Here is a 12,343-nt window from a genome sequence, read left to right as displayed (position 1 = left end):
GAGAAGAAGAAGAAGAAGAAGAAGAAGAAGAAGAAGAAGAAGAAGAAGAAGAAGAAGAAGAAGAAGAAGAAGAAGAAGAAGAAGAAGAAGAAGAAGAAGTCAATAAATCAGACATCAAAAAAACCCCAAATAATCCAATTTTAAAAGTAGGGTACATATCTAAACAGAAAATTCTCAAATAACCAAAAAAAAAAGCCAAAGAAATGTTCAACATCCTTAGCAATCATGGAATTGTAAATCAAAGCAACTCTGAAATTCTATCATACACATGGAAAATAGCTAAATCAGAAATACGAGGGACAGCTCACGCTGGCAAGGAAGTGGAGCAAGGGGAACACTCCTCCACTGGTGATGGGAGTGTATACTTGGGCAACAATTTGGGAAGCAATATGGTAGTTTCTCAGAAAATTGGGAATCTATATACTTCAAGACCCAGCTATACCACTCCTGGGCATATACTGAAAGGATGATCGATCATGAGAGAAAGCTGCTTGAACAATTATGTTCAAACAACCTAGATGTCCTTTAACCAAAGAATGAATTAATAAAATGTAGTACATTCACACAATGGAGAATTACTCAGCTGTTAAAAACAATGGCATAATGAAATTTGCAGGCAAAAGGATGGAACTAGAAAAAATTATCTTGAGTGAGGTCACCTAGACCCAGAAAAACAAACATGATATGTACTCACTTATAGAGTACATAGTAGCTATAAAGTAAGCGATAACCATGCTACAATCAACAGACCCAGATAGGCTAAGTAATAAGGAAGGCTTAAATGGAGTCACTCAGATCTCCCTGGGAGCCTACATGGGCTTGACCTATGCCCTCTATGTATTATGTAGTTGATTCTATTTGTAAGAATTCTAACAGTGTGAGTATGGCTGCTTTGGCTCTTTTTGATGTTTTTTGGTACCCTATTCCTCATGTTGAATTGCTTTGTCTAGCCTTAATACATGGAGAGGTGCTTAGTCATACTGCAAATTGATATGTCATGTTTCGTTAATATCCACAGGAGGACTGCCCTTTTCTGACTAGAAAAGGAGGAGGAGTGGATTGGAGGACTGACAGAGAGGAAGGGAGAGGGATTTGGTAGAGAGAAGGGAGGAAAAACAGTGGCCAGGATATAAAATAAACAAATAAATAAATAATTTTTAAAAATAATAATCAAATCACATTGAATTTTCAGTTTATAACAATGTCAGAATAGAGAAGGAAACTAATGTTTTAAAATCAGCTTTGGAAGAAATAATTAAAACTGAATGAACTCAGTAAATTATAAAAAAGCAGAAAATTGAAAATGAAAAACCAAACTCAAACAGTAACAACCCAAAAGCAAACATCCTGCAAAATACTTACTGAGTTGTTAATATTAGTTATTTCTGAGAGTAGAGTAGGGATAGGTAGTGAATATTTTGCTCTGATGACCTGAGTTCTAATTCTTATTCCAGGACCCACAGGGTGGAAGGAAAAAACCTACTCCCATAAGTTGCCCTCTGGCCTATACACTGGCCTATATACTATACCAAGAGTCTGTAGTACCCATGCACCTACCCCATGCCTATACACAAATAAAAGTAATTTTTAAAAACTTGAATGAATTATTCAATAATGTTTTACACTTTCCCTTATTTTACCTGTATTATTATCAAATGACTATCTATCACTTATTCAAGTATATGCAGAGCGCTTTGCAGAGAAAACAGCTTGAAAAATAGCAGAATTACAAAAAAAAAAAAATACTTTCCAAGGATCCATAAAATTCCAAAGCATGAATTCTTGTCTCATAGGAATAAATGACTTTGTTTTGCATTGAAAAAATATGTTGATTTTATTGGACCCTCTTTTGATTGATAAGATATTTGACTCTGGTTATTATGATTAAAAATTCATAGTCAAATAACTCGAGGCATTATTGGCAATTGATGATTTCTAGGAGATGGGGAGAGTCAGCTTTCTTTTCCAGGGATGTAGTTCCTGAGAGGGCTAGAGCTGTACATGCTCTAGTAGATGATCCTACAACCTAAGTGAATTCATGCTCTAAGTGAATTCAGTGTGTTTAAAAAGAGAGTTGGGAAGGAATAGTGTCGAAGAGATAGAGCAGTAATTGGAAGGTAGGAAATAAAAGGTGGGTTTTGTCAAAACACATTTTATGTATATCTGAAATTCTCAAACAATAAAAAAGTTCAAAAATTCGTATTCTAAAATTACAGTTTTTTGCACCAACCTGATGTTATATGTATTAATAACTTATGTGGTAAAATTGGCTACTGTGATTGAATATATGATTTATGAGGCATAATGGCAGTATCAATCTTATATAAGTTTAAGTCATTAACATCTCATAGTTTAATTCATGACAGTGCCTAGCGAGAACATTTTCATCTTTGGAAGCCCCTGAAGGCAACTCTTCACCAAGGTAGACTATAGATACTAAAGTCCTCTGGGCTCTCCCGTCTCTCCCAGAAATGTTAGAACTTGTACACCTTTGCAATTCGGTATTGTGGTGGAAGCCATGCTGTAACTTTCCCCACCAGAGTTTTGCAAAGGAAGCTCCTCATGACAAGAACTTTGAAGATCCCCCTCCCCCACTCAACAAGAACCTGTGGATTCTGCAGATCCTGCACAGCTCCTAGGGAGGACATTGCTTCAAGCCCTCCAAGATTTTGCTGTTTACCATTATGGTAACTTTTAGTTTCCTTTTGTCAGTCATGATTGAGTTTAGTAGGAACAAAGTCCCTCAGATAAGTTGTAATTTTCCTAAAATTTCTCCAGGGGAATTAAGTCCTCTTTGAAGTTTATTAATGATTCAGGCATCATAATGAACTTATACTTAGACTTATAATTGGACTTATACCTGGAAAATATTATTCTATGTATGTTATCATACCCTCTGCTGACTACAAAAATATAAGAGCAACAAACTATCAAAGACCAACTAGGGCTGGGGCATCTTTCCCTTTTGTAACCATGTGTCTGCTGCCAGCCTGAAAACATATGAATAGAATGTGCCTAGCAAGATATAATCATTTGGCTTGCAATATAAAAACCATACATAGATATGAGGCAATGGTTAATTCATGTTTAGGTACGAGGTAAAGGGTAATTAATGACAATAAGGGAGTGGGGAAGAGGGAAAGGAACTAAAATGTTGGGTAAATGTTAATGAATCTTGGATAAGGATTAAAGAGAAATAAAGTGAAACTGCTCATGCTTGGTCATGGTGGATGATTTTTCTGATGTGTTTTTTGATTCGGTTTGCCAGTATTTTATTGAGTATTTTTACATCAATGTTCATGAGTGAGATTTGTCTGTAATTCTCTTTCTTAGTAATGGCTTTGTGTGGTTTGGGTATCAGGGTAATTGTAGCCTCATAAAAAGAGTTTGGCAATAAATTATACATTTTTCTTTGTTCCCTTCCCTTTCTCCCCTGTCCCTTTCACCCCTCTCCCATGATGCCCAATCTCCCCAAAAAAGATCTTGTCTTTTTTCCTTTCTATTTAGATCCATGTATATCTCTCTTAGGGTCCTCTTTGTTGTCTAGGTTCTCTAGGTTGTGGTTTTTAGGATGGTTTTTCTTTGCTTTATGTCTAAAAGCCACTTATGAGTAAGTACATATCATATTAGTCTTTCTGGTGGTTCAGTGGTAGAATTCTCGCTTGCCACACAAATCTGTTTTTATTTTACATACCTCAGTGTCCCCCCCTCCCCTCCTTCCACTGTTCCCACCATCCCCCAACCACAACACCCCACCCACTCCTCAGAGAGGGTAAGGCTTCCCATGGGGAGTCAACAATGTCTGACACATTTGAGACAGGACCAAGGCCCTACCCCTGTATCTGGGCTGAGCAAGGTATCACTCCATAAGTAATGGGCTACAAAAAGCCAGTTTATAGACTAAGGATAAATCCTGATCTCACTACCAGTGGTCCCATAAATTTCCCAAGTCACACAGCTGTCACTCATATTCAGAGGGCCTAATTTGGTCGTATAAGATTTCCCCTGCTCTCAGTCCAAGTCAGTAAGCTCCCACTAGCTCAAGTCTGATGTTTCTGTTGGTTTTTCAATCATGGTCTTGACTTCTTTGCTTATACTATCCCTCCTTCCTCTCTGTGACCAGACTCTAGAAGCTCGGTCCAATGCTTATCTATGGATTGCTGCATCTGCTTCCACCAGTCACTGGATGAAGGTTCTATGATGAAAATTAAGATTACAAGCGAAGGCCAGTTTAGGCATCCTCTCCCCTATTGCTTAGAGTCTTTGCTGGAGTCATTCTTGTGGAGTCATTCTGAGAATTTCCCTAGTCCCAGGTTTCTCGCTAACCCTGTAATGGCTCCTTCTATCAAGATATCTCTTTCCTTGCTCTTCTTCTCTCTCCTTCCCCCAACTCGACCATCCTGTTCCCTCGTATTCTCACCCCCTCCTTTTCTTCCATTTCTCTCCTCCTCTTAACCCCCTTTCCCCCACTCCCAATTTACTCGGGAGATCTTGTCAAAGATTCCAATATTTATATATTCATTATAGTATATTTTCAAATATTCTCTGGCAACATTTCCCAATGTATAAATATCACCTTTGTTAGATAGCCTAAACTTAGGAAGACATTTTTCCATAGTTCACAAAAACAATGACACCAATTTTTATTGCATACAAAAATATACTAACGTGCAGACTTGAAAAATAGGGAAAATTAGTATTTTGATTTAATGTATAAAACATATATTGTTGTTTTTTCCAAACTGTTGAGTAACAACATGAAACGTAATTTAAGTATAACATCCAAAATGGCTCTGGTCATGCCAATTTCTTTAGACACATAAGACCTCAAAAGCTGTAGAGAGGCAGTTATTTGGCATCCCACTTTCCAAACATTGCTTTTCAGATTCTCTGTTCAATCATCCACAAGCCGGGCAGTGGTGGCGCACACCTTTAATCCCAGCACTCAGGAGGCAGAGGCAGGCGGATCTCTGTGAGTTCGAGGCCAGTCTGGTCTATAAGAGCTAGTTCCAGGACTGGAACCAAAAGCTATGGAGAAACCCTGTCTTGAAAAATTCAAAAAGAAAAAAATCATCCACTAAGTTGTAGCCATTTAAATAATTTATCAGTTCTACAAAAGCAATGTTTTTCCTTTTTCTGGAATTGCTCTTGCCATACAGCAGCTCTATCTTCTTCCTTTTTTATAAACATACACCTATGAAACTGCAATAAAATTTCTTTCTAAAACTGCCACTTTGTGGTCTGTGAATTTCACTCTTTGAATCATGAGCAAAAGAACCCAGAGCCACCAACTGACTGAATCAGTGGAAGCTTTGTGTGATGGTCTGCTTACTGCAACCTGACTCCTAAGTTAAAGCTCTCCTGAGGCAAGAAAGAAAGGTCCTAACAAACTCAAAGGCCTTTATTTTTATCACTTTTACCGTAAAGGGAATTTCTGGTGAGATTTAAGAAAATCACAGGTTCACCGCTGGGAATGGAGAAAGGCCTTAAGCAAATATTCTTAATTTGATTCTCAGATGGCAAGAGAATTAAACCAGACAGTGCAGTCACTTTGTTTCCTTCCTGTGTCTTCCTGCCTCACTCAAGACTTTCAAACACTGTCAGAATATTCTCCTCATTTGCTTCTTTCTTGGCAAATACAGTCATGTGATTTTTTTTTTTTGTCCAGCTGGTGTGTGCTCTTGTTTTCTTTTATGTAGATAAGGACCTGTGATTCTAGAGGGATGCTCCAACATACAGCCAGAGGCTCACAAAACAGGCAGAGAAGGAGATACAGGGGGGGAATTAAGTATGGTTGAGAAGTGTAAGGAAATAATAGTGTTTTGTTGAAATTGAAGCAATAGTATTATAGTTCTAATTAATAAGAAAATGTCAAAGTAGAGTCATGGTAACATATGAAAGATGATTGTAGCAGATCTAAAGAGATTTATATTTTAATAAGAGTTCAAAGCAGTCTCCTACCTTTAAGATGAAAACAATTTATACATCTTTGTAAATTTTATGGGCAAAACTTTATTTTTGAGTTTTTTTGGAAGGCATTGTACCTGAATGTGTATCTGTGCACCATGTGCATACAGTGCCAACAGAGACCAGAAGAGAGTGTCATTTACCTTGAAATATCTTTTACAGATAGTTGTTAGCATATATGTGGGTGCAGGGCATCAAACGTAGATTCTCTGAAATAGCAGTCCAGTGTCCTTGACCACTGAGCAATCTCTCCCGCTCTGCAAACATTAGTTTCATTTTTGAAACTCACACATGGCACAAAAGTAAGAAAATACTTCAGATTTTCTGTTGAACTCATTAGGGATTATATTCCATGGAATTTCATGTACATACAGTCAGAGTGGATTGAGAATTTTGAATGATTTTTAAAGAGAAATGAATGTATCTGGAGATACAGGTATGACTTATTTGTGGAAACTTTAATAATGTGAAACAATTTCTAATTACTGAAACTTAGAATAAAACTCCACATTCAAAGGAGGAAAAAAGTGGCTGCTTTGAGACTGATAGTAACAAACTGATTTCAAAATGACCTTGTTGCAGTCACTGCTGCTCCAGTACGCAAGAAGGCATACTGGGACGAGCAGCTCTCTGGGTGTTCTAGCATATGAGCATTCTTGGAAATGTCAGATGCCCTTGGCTTTGGACTGAATTATCCGTATTCTCTATGTTCTATTTCTGGTGAGTTTTCCAGACCCACAACTTCTGTAGCATCTGTGTGAGAAGCCTCTTAATTTCACGGGTTTTCTGCACATTGCTCCAACCTCCTGTACTACATTCCGTGCTCTCTGTGCTATCAAATTTGGCAGAGCATGACTTCCTCTTGATCCCAACATTAGGCTTCCATTACTTTGCTCTTACATTAATTACACCAGTATGATCAAATCAAGAGTTTAAGTTCAATTTCTAGAATCTAGATTAGTCCCTTTGTTTCATATTATTATTACCCAAGAGCAAATATTACTGACTTGTCAAAAATCCACTGAGACAATGCCTCCTCTACATTTCTTCAGTCATCACTACTATTCAAGCCATACTTGTTTCTTCCTTGGATGGGATATAGTGATTCTTTGGTAGTCAATTTTGGTTGTCAACATGAATGGATGAAGAAACTTCTAGAAAATTGGTAACACAATTGTGGATGTGTCTGGGAAAATTAATGTGATGAGTCTCGACAAACTGGGTGAGGAAGACCTACTCTGAATAAGAACAATCCTTTCTAATAGGCTGGGATTTTAGGTGAAATGAAAACCTGGAGAATACAGCTCACCTCTGTGCACAAATTGGAGTCTTCCTGAGAGGGAGCACTTTGTTCTACTGCCATGGGCCTGTGGGTTTCTGGCTCCTGAGTCTTCTATCTTTGAATTTTGGCTTACAACAGAGAGCCTACCAGGCCAGCCTTAGGCAGGACTAATTTTTGGACCATCTTTTCAGACTCTCAGCTTTTTGGACTAAGAGTCATTGAAATTCCCAACTTTCCAGTCTACCTATTTCCTCTGTAGCAATACCCTGCCTCTGATTCTGTGAGCAAATCTCATGAACCCCATGTGATTATCATATGGTTCCCTTTAGCGTTCTCAAAACCTGTGTAGTATTAAAAGCAAACATATAGTTGGTTAATATTCAGAAAGAATTTGAATTTTATGTTCAATATTATATATATAAATTTCACTCACGTTTTTCAGACCTTAAAAAGATGTAATGTAGGATTTTGGTATATGCTTAATGGAAGTATATGCTTATTTGACATATGCTTACTTTTGGAAAGAAGTAGAAATTCAAGTATTGTAAAGGCAATATCTATGACCTCCCCAGGGTCCACAGTAAGTCACTCTGTGAGTATAAGGAGAGCAAGTAAATGCTCACTTTCACTATCGGTGTGATCCAGGATGACCTGGTGAAAGAGATTCTCTGCCATGCCAACTTCCAGGCTCTCTTTCTTGGTGTCTGGATAAAGAATTAACATTTCAATATTTATTAAAATAAAAATCTTAGGTAGCTGTTAAAGTCTCTTTGTATAATTTGACTTGGGGAAATGAGGAAGTCATAAGCTAGACAAGTAGTCTTTCAGTGAATTAAACACAGAGCCTGAATTCCTTCGATTTTGAACCCTGACCCACTTCAATTCCTCCACTTCTGTTCCAGAGGCACCACGAGCTTACAAATTATGAACAGACAACAGGGCTCCAGACCACCCACCACATCATAACCCACCATGTCACACACCCTATGTTCATGTAGTCTCTTAGAGAAGGTTAATGTGATGCAGTGCTTAAGAGTATTGGCTGCTCTTCCAGAGGACCTGGGTTCATTTCCCCAGCTCACATAAGGTAGATGACAACCATCTTTAACTCCTCTGGTTCTAGAAAAACCCACTCCCTCTTCTGGTCTCCACCACCTCTATATACATGATGCCCAGACACACATGCAAACAAAACACTCATTAACGTAAAACGATAAAAATAATAATAAAGAAAGCTAAGCAAGCCACTAATCAACACTCATCTATATTCTTTGTTTCAGTTTCCTGCTTGAGTTCCTGTCCTGACTTCCTTTGGTAATGGATAGTTATCTAGGAAGTGTAATCCAAATAAACCCTTTCCTCTCCAAGTTATTTTTGGTTAGAGTGTTTATCATACAAGAGAATGCACACTAGGACACATGGTGATTGATAGAAACTACTGATTAGTGGAACGTTTAAATCTAGTCAGAGAGGTGGAGATGTCATAGAGAGCACTTGTCTAGCATGCTCCAGGCACAAGGTTCAATCCCCAGTACCCCAAATCAAACAAAACACACTCAGAATACTTAATCTATATCCAATATAAATATGAACACTTAAGACTGTCATATTTACTAAATTAGATAAATTGGAGTGAAATCTTGTTGGATAAATTTTTCTACTTATTTCTTTAGCAACATTAATTTGTAATCTGACATTTTCAATTTATTCTGCTGAATGTATGGCAGAAGATTTCATTTCAAAGTAGTACCAGCTTTCTATGAGTATAGAAACTTCAGTTTCAGTAGGAATTATATATTTAAAGGTTTCTTTCTGCGTGCAAGATTCTTCAATACAGTCAAGAATGTAATTTCTTACAGTTTTGCATGCTTGTATCTTCAACATCAGTATAAAGACTTTCTTTCCTTATTTTGAGCACTCATAGTTAGTCTGTTCTCAAAACAGCCCTTGTGTTTCTCTCAATTCCAAACCTATTAATAAAAAAAAGAACTCAGCTATCTAAAGGATAGACTTTGGTTTGAAGTCAAATGGACTGATTTATACGCTCTAATTTCACCAGTTTAAAAAATATGACAGAATGAAATATAAATGAATATTCAAATATAATAGTAGAGAAAAACGAATCTAGGATGCTTGAATTTTAAAGACTGAGCCATGATGTTGCCACAGGACTGGATTTGCATAATGATTTGCAGACATGCTCTTCTATTGATTGATTAGAAATGTGAGCCTCTCAACAGAAATAGATTTCCTGGAATGATGTAATTCTTTAATTTGCTTTAAGATAGTCAGCATTGTAAAAATCCATGGACCACAGGGTTCTTCACCCACCACCAAAAATGGTGCAAAAAGAATAAATTACACCTTATTTAGTAGAATAAATCAACATGGCAGCAAAAAATAAGGTGGCAGAATATTATTATTATTATTATGTCTCTTCATCACATGATTTAAATATATTATTTTCACACTCTTAATATTGTGGGAGCATAACATAATTTCTTCCTAATGGAAAGGGGAGAGGATTAACTGTATAGCCAGGAAATCTCTGTGCAATGTATATGCTGGGTTGGAAGAGGAAGAAACCCTATACCAAGCAACTAAATTGTGGAAAGATTTAAGAACTTTGAATGGCATTGGGAGAATATCACTCCTCTCATTACAGCCATCTTCAACCTGTTTTGAAACTTTGTAAACACAGAAATTGAAAACTTCTGTCACAAGCTAAACACATTCTAGATTTGTTTTAAAATCAGTGGACAGTCTCTCTGACTGAGCTGATTACCCAGCCGCAGAAAGTCTGCAAGAACCTCTGTAAGTCTATGGTATGACCAAAACATTTGGATTGATGAAAATATTTTGTCAAAATATTTGTCTAAAGTAAGAAATTTATTGAAACTTCAGAAGGTATCTCATTGTGGTGTGTGCTTTGTGGGGTAAATGAATGAGTATACAGTTATAAATAAATCATATTCATGTTAATAGCACTTAATGATAATTTGATGAAAAAATAATGCTTTAAAGTTACTCTGAGTTGGACATTGTGATAAAGACTCATAATTGTAGTATTTAGGAGGTTAGAGCAGGAGAATTGTTAGTTCAAAGCTATCCTAAAATACATAGAGTTTTGTATAGCGTGGACTACATAGTGAGATTTTATCTCAAAAACAAAATAAAACAAAAATTAACATTAATCAAACAAAAGTCACCCTATTTTTCTCTTGGTACAGAACCTCATTATTACTTTTCATTAACACATACATAAGCCTAGAGCTTTCTAGATCATAGATAAAAATTTGGGGCTATTTTTGTGATTTTCCATTGTTAGCTAACATCATTAAAGTTTTTGCCTGTTGGAAAATTCTACATATTACTTCTCTTTTCTTTTCCTTATTGGTGGTCTGTAAGGAAAGAGGTGGTAAAAGCTCTAGTATTCCTGGTTGAGAAGAGGGCCTGGAGTGTGGGGTCTAAGGATATTCCTTTATTCATGACACAAGTCTGGCCATGTCAAGAACCCAAATGCCTCAAACCCATGAGAATAGCAAGGTCTTCCCTGGATGAGGCCCCAGGTGAATAGCAAGGACTTTTCCTAGAGGGAGTATGGATGTTGACAGTGTGTGCAGAAATTATCAACAACAGCTATCTCCTCCTGGTTGACTGCAGTCTGAAACTGCTCCCTACAGAGATCCACTGTGTATATTAGTTAACCTGTCTCTTAGTTCAGCTGCATATAATAACCTATATGTGTGTATTATTTATACAATATATATAATACACATACACATATATGCTGCATTTGGGTGCTGCTTGTACATATCTATCAGAGTGCATGGCTGACCAGATCTCAAATTTTCTGTATGTTTATCAGTGTGTCTGTCCTTTCTTCATTACCTAACCGTCCTAGGCAAATCAAGTCCAAAGCCATATAGGCCACAGTGCTGGAGTACTTTGTCCATACTTTATTTTGGTTAAAGAATCCCACAAAACCTGCTCTATCTGGGGTGTAAACCTTCTCTTACAGAGTAAAACATGAGATATTAACAAAATAATTTCCTGCCAGGTTATTATTGTAGTGTCCTGGGAAATTCACAAGAATTTTGTATCATGGAAACTACTCAATCAACTCATTCATCCTTAAAGTCTTCTAATACGATCTAAAATAGATTCTATTTTTTGAATGCTTATTGAATCTTTATTAATTTTCTTTTTTTAACCTCTGCATTTTTTTGAGTATAATAGAGAGTTATTTATTTAGGGTTAGACTCACAGATTACAGTCCTATGCACAAATGGGGAACAGAAACTGAATCACGCTGGTGGAAGAGAGGCACACTTTACATCAGCAAATATAGTATAAGAGGCCACGCCCAAAAATATGGTTTCTGTGTGATTACTTCAGCTCTGGACAGCTGGAACAAAACAAGTGGCCTTCCTGTTATAGTCTAACTATAAGTATGACAAACATAGGATGACTGACCTATAATTCTTAACACCTATATAACTTTAAGACTTCATATTAGAATATTAAACAATTTCTAAACAACTGTGCAAAATGAGAATAATGACCTCAAATGTAAACCATGTGTAAGTGTTGTGATCAGAGGTAGGAATGTATATTGCAATATGATAACAAATATATCCTAAAATTGTATCAATATACAAAATGTCTTAAACAGAGGTATTGCATGCATACAATTTGACAAAATAACTTTGCCTAGGTATACACATATTATAGATAAAAAAGAACATATCCAATATAATTTAAGTTTGTATCAATATACAAGAATTTATACCAATGTAAATTGCCCATAAATAATAGCTCACAAGTATTCACTCCATTACTCACTATTATTATTAGTGTGAGTAAGCTCACCCTAATCTATTATCCAATCCACATCCAATTTCCTCTTTTCTTTCAAAGAGATCCTTGAGCTTACATAATTTTTCCCCCAACCCCCAACCCTATAACCATTATAATAAACCCCTGAATGATGTCCCTAACCCTGAAAACAAACTTTGCTGGGAGAGGGGACATCGTCTTCTAAAATTACTTCCAGCTGTCATAGGGGTGGTGTTCTTTCTATGTGATTCTGTG

The sequence above is a fragment of the Alexandromys fortis genome, unplaced genomic scaffold, assembly GCF_014885135.2.
Source record: "Alexandromys fortis isolate MF-2015 unplaced genomic scaffold, M_Fortis_MF-2015_v1.1 scaffold_313, whole genome shotgun sequence".
Lineage (NCBI taxonomy): Eukaryota > Metazoa > Chordata > Mammalia > Rodentia > Cricetidae > Alexandromys > Alexandromys fortis.
The sequence above is the reverse complement of the archived record's forward strand: the minus strand, read 5'-3'. Positions refer to the sequence as shown.